We start from the raw sequence: 11,814 nt of genomic DNA on the forward strand, positions 1-11,814 counted from the left end.
CTTTTTGGCAACAATGCAAAACGTTATGTTTGGCGTAAAAGCAACACAGATCATCACCCTGAACACACCATCCCCACTGTCAAACATGGTGGTGACAGCATCATGGTTTGGGCCTGCTTTTCTTCAGCAGGGACAGGGAAGATGGTTAAAATTGATGGGAAGATGGATGGAGCCAAATACAGGACCATTCTGGAAGAAAACCTGATGGAGTCTGCAAAAGACCTGAGACTGGGACGGAGATTTGTCGTCCAACAAGACAATGATCCAAAACATAAAGCAAAATCTACAATGGAATGGTTCCCAAATAAACATATCCAGATGTTAGAATGGCCAAGTCAAAGTCCAGACCAGAATCCAATCGAGAATCTGTGGAAAGAACTGAAAACTGCAGTTCACAAACGCTCTCCATCCAACCTCACTGAGCTCGAGCTGTTTTGCAAGGAGGAATGGGCAAAGATTTCAGTCTCTCGATGTGCAAAACTGATAGAGACATACCCCAAGCGACTTACAGCTGTAATCGCAGCAAAATGTGGCGCTACAAAGTATTAACTTAATGGGGCTGAATAAATTTGCACGCCCAATTTTTCAGTTTTTTATTTGTTAAAAAAGTTTGAAATATCCAATAAATTTCATTCCACTTCATGATTGTGTCCCACTTGTTGTTGATTCTTCCCAAATTTCAGTTTTATATCTTCATGTTTGAAGCCTGAAATGTGGCAAAAGGTCGCAAAGTTCAAGAGGGGCCGAATACTTTCGCAAGGCACTGTACCATACAGTATTAAGACCAATCACGCTTTTGGGCCCTCAGGGCCAAGGTAGGTCCCCTCGTGTTGCCTCTTGGGTGTATATCTTATGGTTTTCTCCTCACCTTCCCTCTCATCAGCATACAATAAGGCATAAAAAAAGAAGGATCTCCAATAGTGTAATAGAGTCAAATAATTTTATTCCCCATCCTCGGGTAATCATAAAAAGCAGGTAAAAAAAGTTTTCCGTGACTAGTGTAAAGCAATGCAGAGGAGCGAGCGGAAGTTTCCGGCTTGCGTTCCAATCTCCGAGCTTATGTCACGCTGTGTGTTGCACGTACTGACGCATTTCGTCACTTCCTGTGATGTTTTCAAAGGTTTCAAGGACTATAGCTGAGCTCCTCCATGCCTCTTATCAGTTTGGTTGCCCTTCTCTGCACTTTCTCCAGTTCCCCGATATCCTTTTTGAGAACTGGTGCCCAAAACTGAACTGCATATTCCAGATGAGGTCTTACTAATGATTTGTACAGGGGCTCTCTCTCTCTCTCCTTGGCATTTCATGCTATTATTAAGCTTATGATCTACCAGAACAGAACACCCAGATCCTTTTCCGCTATGAATTCCCCCAGTTCTACTCCCCCTAGTATGTATGATGCATGCATATTCTTAGCCACCAAGTGCATAACTTTACATTTATCAACATTAAACCTCATTTGCCACATAGTTGCCCAATGAAACAGTGCATTGAGGTCGTCTTGTAAGTTGGAGACATCCTATAAGGAAGTTATTCCACTGCAAAGCTTGGTGTCACCTGCAAAGACTAAATTGTACTTTTAATCCCAGACCCTATATCATTTATAAAGATATTAAAAAGTAAGGGTCCCAACACTGAACCTTGGAGTACACCACTGATAACCTTAGACCATTCAGAGTAAGAATCATTAACCACTACTCTCTGAATTCTATCTTTTAGCCAATTTTCTATCTATTTACAGACTGATCTTTCCAAGCCAGTAGACTTTACCTTACACATTAGCCATGTGTGTGGAACTGTGTCAAAAGATTTTGCAAAATTCAAGTATACCACGTCCACAGCCACTCCTCTGTCCAAGGTTTTACTTACCTCCTCATAAAAAGAAATCAGGTTTGTTTGACAACTTCTGTCTTTCATGAATCCATGCTGTCTGTTGCTTAAAATATTTTTTCCATCAAGAACTCATCTATGTGGTCTTTTAATAAACTTACATAGTTACATAGTTAGTGAGGTTGAAAAAAGACATCAGTCCATCCAGTTCAACCTATGATATGAGTGTGTGTTTGCTTCTAACCGTACATTGTATACCCCTGTATGTTGTGGTCTCTAAGGTGCCCATCTAATAGTTTTTTGAAACTATCAATGCTCCCTGCTGATACGACTGCTTGTGGAAGAGAATTCCACATCCTTACCGCTCTTACAGTGAAGAACCCCTTACGCATTTTAAGGTTAAACTGCCTTTCCTCTAGTTTTAGTGAGTGGCCACGTGTCTTATTGTATTTCCTTTCTCTGAATAGTTTGTTCCTTATGCTAGGGTCGCCAGTACAGTATTTGTACATTGATATCATATCCCCCCTCAATCGTCTCTTCTCCAGAGAGAATAGGTTCAGTGCTTGTAGTCTTTCCTCATAGCTGATGTCCTCCATTCCCCTAATTATTTTTGTTGTCCTTCTCTGGACTCTTTCCAATTCCAGCACATCCTTCCTGAGGACTGGTGCCCAGAACTGGACAGCAACAGCATACTCCAGATGTGGCCGGACCAGAGTCTTGTAGAGCGGGAGAATAATCTCTTTATTTCTGGAGTGAATCCCCTTTTTTATACATCCCAGTATTCTATTGGCTTTGCTTGCAGCGGCTTGGCATTGCATGCCACTGCCAAGCCTGTTGTCTACCAGTACTCCCTAAAACTGTATTATTAGTAGTAATCAGCATGGATTCATGAAAAATCGTTCTTGCCAAACCAATCTATTAACCTTCTACGATGAAGTGAGTTGCCACCTAGATAAAGGTAAGCCTGTGGATGTGGTGTATCTGGACTTTGCAAAGGCCTTTGACACCGCTCCCCACAAACGCTTACTGTTCAAACTAAGGAAGGTAGGTATGGACCATAAGGTGAGTACTAGGGATGATCGAACGGTTCGGGTCGACCATCGGTTCGGCCCGAACATTGGGTGTTCGAGGTTCGGCCGAATTTAGAACTTTTTGCCCAAAAAGTTCGGAATTCGGCAACCAGAACCGCCCAAAATGCAATGCTTCAGGAAATGGGCTTTAAAAGCCCGTGATTGGACCAGAACCATTAGCAAAAGCCAATTGAGGGGGCAGGAGAATGCTAGGAATGTGATTGGAGTGACTAGGGGGTCCCTAGACCAATCATTAGTGAATACGCCCCCCCAGTATATAAGATCGCCCCCGCCATATTCCTAGCATTGTTATACTGGACATGGAAGAGAGTGGAAGCAGTTCTGTTAATTTTACTTTAAAAGTGTCATTTAGCATTTATTAGTGTGAGGAAAGGGATATCTAGTGTAGTTAGAGTGCTCCTTTACACTTAAGTTAGCTTCAAAAATTTAGTTTCTGTAGGGAAAGTGTTAAGTGTAAGGGGACCATAGTGTAGTGTAGGGTTAACTGGCAGTGACTGCTATGGCAGGGTGACAAAACCCTTCCATAGCAGGGTGACCGCTATAGAGAAATGATCATTTCTCTGAATTGCTTCGGCACACCCATATGGCTTCTCACCAGCCAAGCATTTTTTATGCTGCAGGGGCTGCCACTGCCAGTGCTTTTTTGAGGACATGTTTGATGTCAGACATGACATCTGAACATGTGTATAGGGGGTATATATACACATATATGTCTGTATATATACCCCTAGACATATATAGGTGTGATAGTAGCAGAAATAAATGCTTGCGCTAATGAAATCATTTACAGTAATATATTTCTGCTACTATCACACCTATATATGGCTAGGTGTCTATATACATATAATTATGTGTGTATATATACCACTATACACAAGTTCAGATGTTTTGCCTGCCTCAAAAGAATCCAAAAAAATGCCAAAAAAACGCTAGCGTCAAAAAAAAATGCCCGGGTGTGTTTTTGCTGGCATTTTTTGGGGGGTTTTGGAGGCAGGCAAAACATCTGAACTTGTGCACACTACCACTATACACAAGTTCAGATGTTTTTCCTGACTGCAAAGAACCCAAAAAAATGCCTGCTTTGAAACCGGCAAGGTGTGAAAACCGAGGAGAGAAGCTAACCCCCTGAGCTGAAAGTTTTCTAATACATACAATCCTTTTTTTTTCTGGTTCTGGACATGCTACAGAGCTGAAACTTCACAGGTACACCTTTTAGACCCTCCAGACACAAAAAAAAGTTGTTAAAAATTGTCATTTTTGATAAAAAAGCCAATTATTGAAAAAATTAAAAAAAAAAAATAGATTGGATTTTGGATTTCAGATCTGGGGGGTCTAAAAGGTGTACATGTGAAGTTTCAGCTCTGTAGCATGTCCAGAACCATAAAAAAAAAAGATTGTTTGTATTAGAAAACTTTCAGATCACCAATATGGCTTCTCGGTTTCCACACCTTGCCGGTTTAATAGAAGGCATTTTTTTTGGGTTCTTTGCAGTCAGGAAAAACATCTCCCTATGTATGGGCAAGATGAACATGAAAAAGTTGATCGATCAATCAACTTGGGTACAACCAGCCTGCTGAATCTTACATGCAATTACTGCTAGTGGCTGGTATAGATGGTTAGTGGGGGAATCAAGCAAATTTCTTTTCTGCAACCCATGGTGTATGTCTGGCTTTAGGTTTGAGGTGAACATAAGTTTAGAGTGAGCCTTTGCTGTTTGGGTGATTGGAAGGGACGCTCGAACGTTTATTCCTTCAGTGGGAACAGAACAAGGTGGAATTACTGCCGCTATTATGCATGACAGCTTCCTGCTGTGAATCAATGTTAGGGCTGCCAGCAGGTGCATGCACTGCCTGAATCCTTAGCAAACAGTGACACCTCTGGCTCTATTCACTTATGTGGTCAGGAATCCCAGTGACATCATTGTTATTGGTCATGTCCATATCTGGTCAGTGATGTCACCTAGGAGACCCTGCCCCTTTGTATATATACAGTATTAACTGTCATTCCCCTACTCCCGGGCCTGTCATTTGGTTTGAGTGAAAAGACGGGACCACAGGCAGTATCTTTTTCTGAGGCAAACTTTTTTGCAGGTCAGTGGGTGTCAGGTTTCAGGTTTCCAATAAGCCCCCTGACCACAGACCCCAACAACCACAGGGCTATGATTGTGGGGAAGAGACCCTTGTCCTCATCAACATGGGCATGTGGGATGGTCATCTACATGAGGGGAGGGGTACATACTTATCCCCCTTCTCCTGGCTTGCCAGACTGCATGCTCAAATAGGGGCAGGGCTACTCTTAGAAATCATGGCGCCCTGTACAGCCTACCTGACAGGGGCCCCCCTCAATCCCGCACTCAACCTCACGCCTGACCCCATGCTGTCACGGGGGGGGGGGGGGGTCGAGAAAACTGATGGCAGGAGCATGTTACTGTACATTTTCCAAACAATGTAACATGTTCCAAATGGTGAACTTATCCTTTGATAATCATTTTTATTCTAAACTTCTTACACATAATATAAAGCAGCAGAGATGTCTTATTTTAGAACTTTTTTACAACAACTAATTAGATGGGATCCGCTCAGGCGTGTTCGGACCCTAGTCTGAACCTATAATAAATATAAAAGCAAATGAATGCTAATATAAAGTGCAGAAGTGCAACAAAAGTCCCAGTGTTTGGTGATCAGGTGAATAATAAATTCCAAAAGTTCAAAAATAAATAATCAAAAAATCAATTCAAATAAAGACTCTTTGACAAAGTTATTCGACGTAACGCGTACGGGGGAGGAGCCTACTCGCAGCACGTCTGTCTCTAGGAAGTTCTGTCAATACGAATGATCTGCCGTTTCCAGCCCGCACTGCTTAAGTGCAGGGGAATGGTGAGTTAATTTATCTTCTGTTTTGGCAATAAAGCTTTTCAAACTGAGAGCATTAGATCGTATCTCCCTGTTTATTTTTCCTGCTGAGCACTGCTGTGATCCTTATCGCACTCGGAGGGCAGGCCAGGTGGAGAGAGTGGAGATAACAGATTGTTGATCTAAACGATATCTATGCGTGTATGACTCCTTGGAGTCTTCTTTTGAGGTCAGCTGCTAAATTAACACTAGTCACTGGGAGCACCTGTGTGGAGTGTGGAGCACTGGCACTTTAATCATTAAATACAGATGAAGATCGAAAGAGTCTTTATTTGAATTGATTTTTTTGATCATTTATTTTTGAACTTTTGGAATTTATTATTCACCTGATCACCAAACACTGGGACTTTTGTTGCACTTTTGCACTTTATATTAGCATTCATTTGCTTTTATATTTATTATAGGTTTTATCCAGTTCATGCACAATTATCATTTATTTGATTTATTTTTGCTTGGCGTAGCAATATTTATGTATTTTTATTCCATGGTGTTTTGTGTATTTTACTGATTTTTTGAAGCCTCGTGCGTTTAAGTATTCATCACATTGTACACATATATGGTTTGCGCTGATTTTATATATTTAATATTAAAGTGGAGTTCCACCCTAAAATTTTACTTTTGTCCATCTTCTTGTCCCGGGTCACCTGTAAAACAAATGGATACTCGCAATTTTTTTTTTTAATTCACTTACCTTGTTTTAGAAGAACATATACTCACCTTACTTCCTCTTCCTCCCTCGGCGGCCACAGCGATTCGTCACTTCCTGGCTTGCAATGATTCCTGGGAGCTGAACGTCATCGCTCCCAGGAATCAATGCGCCTGCACCGGCCCCGACGTCAGTTCCGGTGCAGGCGCTGTCATACCTTGCTAAACAGCTTCTGGGCATGCCCAGAAGCTGTGCAGGGATGACGCTGCAGCACCGGAAGTGACGGCGGGGCCGGCGCAGTGCATCGTGGGACCGAAGAGGACGGAAGAAGACGCAGAAGAGGATCGCGCTGGCTTCAAGCTTCCCACACCTGAGATGGCAGCGCTGGAGAAGACATTTTCAAGGTAAGTATTTCTTCTTGCAGGTAAGTGCAACCCTGGACAGTTCAGAGGCTATCCATTGTGGAATGCACTAGCCCTGACTGTCCCGGGGGTATTTTTATGTATTTTTTTTTTTTTTTAGGTGGAACTCCGCTTTAACCTAGTCAGAACCCACCTTAGCTATCCTGCCAGGAAGCTGTCACAGCGCCCCACCAATAATAATTGGAGCTGAATGGGACAAAAGTCAGTGTTTTGATGTCCATGCCTGTTCAGTGTGTGTCCACATACACCATGGACTTGTGGTGGCTATATGGGTGGCAAGATGTTAATGGACTTGTGTCCATTTACATCAGGCTAACTCTGATCTGTCACATTTAGGACGCAGACATTTTTTTTTGGACCTGAATGGACACAGAGGTAGGTGGGTGTAAATGGACTCAAGCCCATTTACATCTGGACTCCCCAGACCTACGTGGAGCTTTCCATCAAGTCCGCAGGAAAAACAGACTGACCTAATTGGAAGGCTGGGGTGAAAGGTTCTTAAAAGAGAGGGGTTTGGTAGTGGAAAAAATGCAGCTCAGAGTGTTTTTACTGCCCTCCCCAAACAAAAGTGTGAAGTTGCATCTACCTGTGCTTATGATGATAATGATGATCATCATCATCATTATTTTGATCACAGCAGAGCAGGTTCTATATGGCTCTCTCAGTGTCACATTGCTGTTGGGTGCTGACTTTGTTAACTTATGGCTGTACTGCGTGTTACAGACAATACCACAGTACAGACATAACAAAGTCAGCACCAAACAGCCATGTGACACTGAGAGAGCCATAGAGAACCTGCTCTGCTGTGATTAAAATGATAATGATGATGATGATGATGGTGGTGGTGGTGGTGGTGGTGGTGATCATCATCAGCACACAGCAGAAAGGCTAAGGACTGCAATTTCTTTAGTAACCTATGTGAACCTTCAGTGTGTCATGTGCATAGGACTGCTTGCCTGTGCACTGCCGCCAGAAGTACTCCTGCTGTCTTCTCAGCCACCTCAGTGATCGTTCTCTCCCTCGGGCTGCAGTGCCGGCACTTTCTGAGGCAATGAAGCGGCTCCACAATAGAATCAATCCGCCAGGGAAGTGATACAGTGGATGGCCGGAACTACAATATATATATATATTATATTACAGGATTTATATAGCGCCAACAGTTTGCGCAGCGCTTTACAGTGTGGGGGAAGACAATACAGTTACAGTACAATTCAAGACAGGAGGAATCAGAGGGCCCTGCTCGTTAGAGCTTACAATCTAGAATCCGTGTAGGTGCACGGGTGAAAAGCAGCATGCGGCACAGGATTGTTTGCCTGCGCCCGAAAATGGGGAAAAAGTCCCTCCTCTGCTCTCACATCCTGGGCCCCTCTTTTGACCTGAGGGGGCCAGGAAATTACTATATTACCTGGTTATCAGGTGGGTGTGGGGCTGTAGCTTAAAAAGTCCTATTTTTTTATAGCTAGAAATTAACTGTAAAGCTACCCAAGCCCCCCTGTGGAGTTTATGAGGCCCGGGCCCGGTACAACAGGGCTAGCTGTACTGCCTTATCAGCGGCTCTGAATAGGGGTCTTGTATAGCTCCATCCATGCATCCATTCCAAACCCGAAAGGTCTGGTAAAGAATTTGGGGGAGACCTTTAACTGTTTACTTTTTCTGTTAAAGGTCTCCCAAAGAGACTTCACATACTTTGAACAATGGGTATACTGAAGGACCAATAAAATCTTTATTTAAAAAAAGGGCAGTTCACATTCTTTAATGAACAAATAGGGAGTGCTGTACTTTGTCTTTGCTATGCCACATTGCAGTGACTTTCAGCTATTGACACATGTCAGGTAGGGAAAGCATGCCAAGTTCTTTGAAAACATGAACTTACCTTTCACCAAGTCGGTATTGTCAAACGAACATCACAGGGCTCTGGCGAAACAATGGGTGATGTTACTTTACCTGCATGTCTCACCTTCCTCCTTATCATGAGTACCTGTCCCTGCTTCTTTGCTATAACATGGGCATTGACAGCACCAGTGCTGTATTTTGGCCTAGGCCAACAAGGCCCAGGCCTAGGGCAGCACTTTGCAGGGGGGCAGCAAAAAAGCCACCCCCCTTCACCTGAGACTCTATTGGCCACTGGTTGCTAGAGCCACCTTTCTCACCCCTTCCTCTCTTTCTCACCCCCTCTGTCTCTCTCTCTCATCCCCCCTCTCTCTCATCCCCCCTCTCTCTCTCTTTCTCTCTCATCCCCACCCCTCTCTCTCTCACACCCCCTCTCACCCCCTCTCTCTCACCCCCCCTCTCTCTCACCCCCCTCTCTCTCTCTCTCTCACCCCCCCTCTCTCTCCCTCCCTCACCCCCCTCTCTCTCCCACCCCCTCTCACCCTCCCTCTCATGAGATCTCAGGGGTTCATGCTGGGACTTGTAGTCCTTAAATTTTGGAGGAAGTCACATCTGTCTAAAAGGAAGGAGTGGGGCAAATTTACATTTGGGGGGGGGGCGCCCAATTTTAGTCTTGCCTTGGGCAGCACAAAACCAAAATACACCACTGGACAGCACACTTGTTGGAGTCTTAAAGTTAGGTAAAAATAATATATAATAAAAAACTCATATTAAAAAAAGATTAATATAGCACACATATACACACACACACTCACACATTATTTCTCAAAAACAGAGAGTTTATTGTGAAAAAAAAATAACATTTTACAAACAGTAGTGCAATCATGAGTGAAAACATTCCGTACTATGCAGACATAGAGAAAGAGGTGAGCAAATAATAATCACAGAGGGGAGGAATAGCTAGAGTGGTGCAGTACAACCAGAGAAAGGGCACACATATAGTATCAGAAATAGTAGAGCAACTAGGTACAAGTGGCCGGGTTCTGGAGCCATCTGTCCCATATCTTATTATATTTTATGGGGCAGCCCCGGTTTTTGTACATAATGCTATGTTACGGCAAAATGGTATTGACTTCCTTCAACCATTGTGGGAAACTTGGGGGGCTTTCCCTCATCCATTGCCTGGCTACCAACTTCCTGGCCATGAAGAGGGAGTGTTGTAGGAATATTTTTGTAAATGTATCCATATCGTCCTCTGGGTATATACCCAGTAAGCATTGTTTGGGGTCCAGCTGAAGGGGGGACCCCATGGTATCATGTAGGAAGGCCACAATCTGTTGCCAGTAGACCTGGATTCGGGGGAAGAGCCATAGACTCACTCATTATTTCAGTTGCAATTTTGAAGCAAGATTTATTTTGAATTTTTTTTACTCAATGTCATCTTGTCTTGTATGTTTATAGCAACACTGCCACATTTTTAAGAAAATCATAAACTGCAAAAAAAGATGGTCTAAATTTGCCCATCCCAACTCTCATTACAATAATCCTCACTCTATTGCAGAGCAAAGCTGCCAGCAGAACCTTTATATTCAACATTTCTGGGTGTGCTAGATGCCTGTGTCCATGGTACCCACTGTGGTTCCATTTGCTAGCACCTATGTCACTATAGCTTACAGTACTAATGTTAGGGCTGTCAAATAGAACCACAGTGGGTAGCGGGAACACAGGCATTCAACACACCCAGAAGTGTTGTATGTTAAGATAATGTTGGTGTCCCTGTTCTGCACAAGTGTGAAGTTTCCAACAATTGAAGGCTTCTGATGTGTGTGCATGATAGCACTGGACCAATAGAAGCAAGGCTTGGTTTCATTGGATACACAACGGAGTGAGTCCTCCTTGAAAGGAGCTAATATGCAATGAAGGCACAATGTAGATGGACCTTGCTCCAGTCCCTGGCTGCCATCTTTTTGATATTGACAAAAAGAATGCTCAACAGATAACAAATTCTTGGGTGGGTATTGGGGAGCGCCCATTACAAAAGTTCATATCACTCAAAGGTCTTTTTGAAATATTTACTGGTTAGGAGCATCAAGTAAAGCCAATGTGTTTCAGGGGAAAGTTCTCCCCTTTCTTTATGGCTGGAACAGTACATCACAATTCTAATTACAATGAGAAGCAATAGGAGATCTATATTAGGGCTTGTTAAAGACTGTCTAATCTTAACCACATGCCGCCCACCGTCAATTGACGGCGGAGCGGTGCGACCATTATCCTGGGAAGACGTCATATGACGTGATCCAGGAATGCAGGGCAGGCGCGCGATCGCGTGCGCGGCGCCCTGCACTGCCGGTGTCGGGGTGTCCCCGGGACACCCCCCGTCACCGGCAGGGGGGAAACAGCCAATGGGCGTGGCTGTTTCCCACGTGATCGGCTGCGTTCCAATGACACAGCCGATCACAATGGAGGCGCCCGGGAGATGACCGCGCATGCGCGATCGGGAGCGTGCAGCGCGGTCATGTCGGTGGCACTGTGTTCCGTAGGAACACAGCTGTCACCGGCAGTAGTAAACAGTCACTGACAGTGACTGTTTACTATGTGATCGGCTGTGAATCCATTCACAGCCAATCACAAAATGTAAACAAAGAGCAGTAACTGACTGTTACTAGCTCTTCTCCCCTCATACAGTTTCCAGTATGAGGGGAGAAGAGCTAGAAATAGTGAGTTACTGCTCTGTGTACCTGCAAAAGTAAAAATCACACTAAAATCACACTAATAAAGGTCCCCACACAGTCCTCAGCCCCCCCCAATGTCACCTGTCACCCAACAGTCACCTCATCAGTGCCCAGAAATTGACACCCATAACGTTCACATGTGAGCGCAGAAATCGTGAGCAGAATCACCGCAATTCTGCCCGCGATCCGGAAATCATTGCAAATTGCGGGACGCCTGTGCGTTGCCCGTTTTTTGCAATAGCACCCCAAACGCTGTGCGATGTTGCCGCCATTTCCGCCTGCCGAATCGCGGTAACATCGCGCAAACATCGCATGACGCCCAAAAAAGGTACAAGAGCTTTTTTGGGGCGTCGT

The sequence above is a fragment of the Pelophylax lessonae genome, assembly GCF_965119305.1.
Source record: "Pelophylax lessonae genome assembly, chromosome: 9".
NCBI classification, from domain to species: domain Eukaryota; kingdom Metazoa; phylum Chordata; class Amphibia; order Anura; family Ranidae; genus Pelophylax; species Pelophylax lessonae.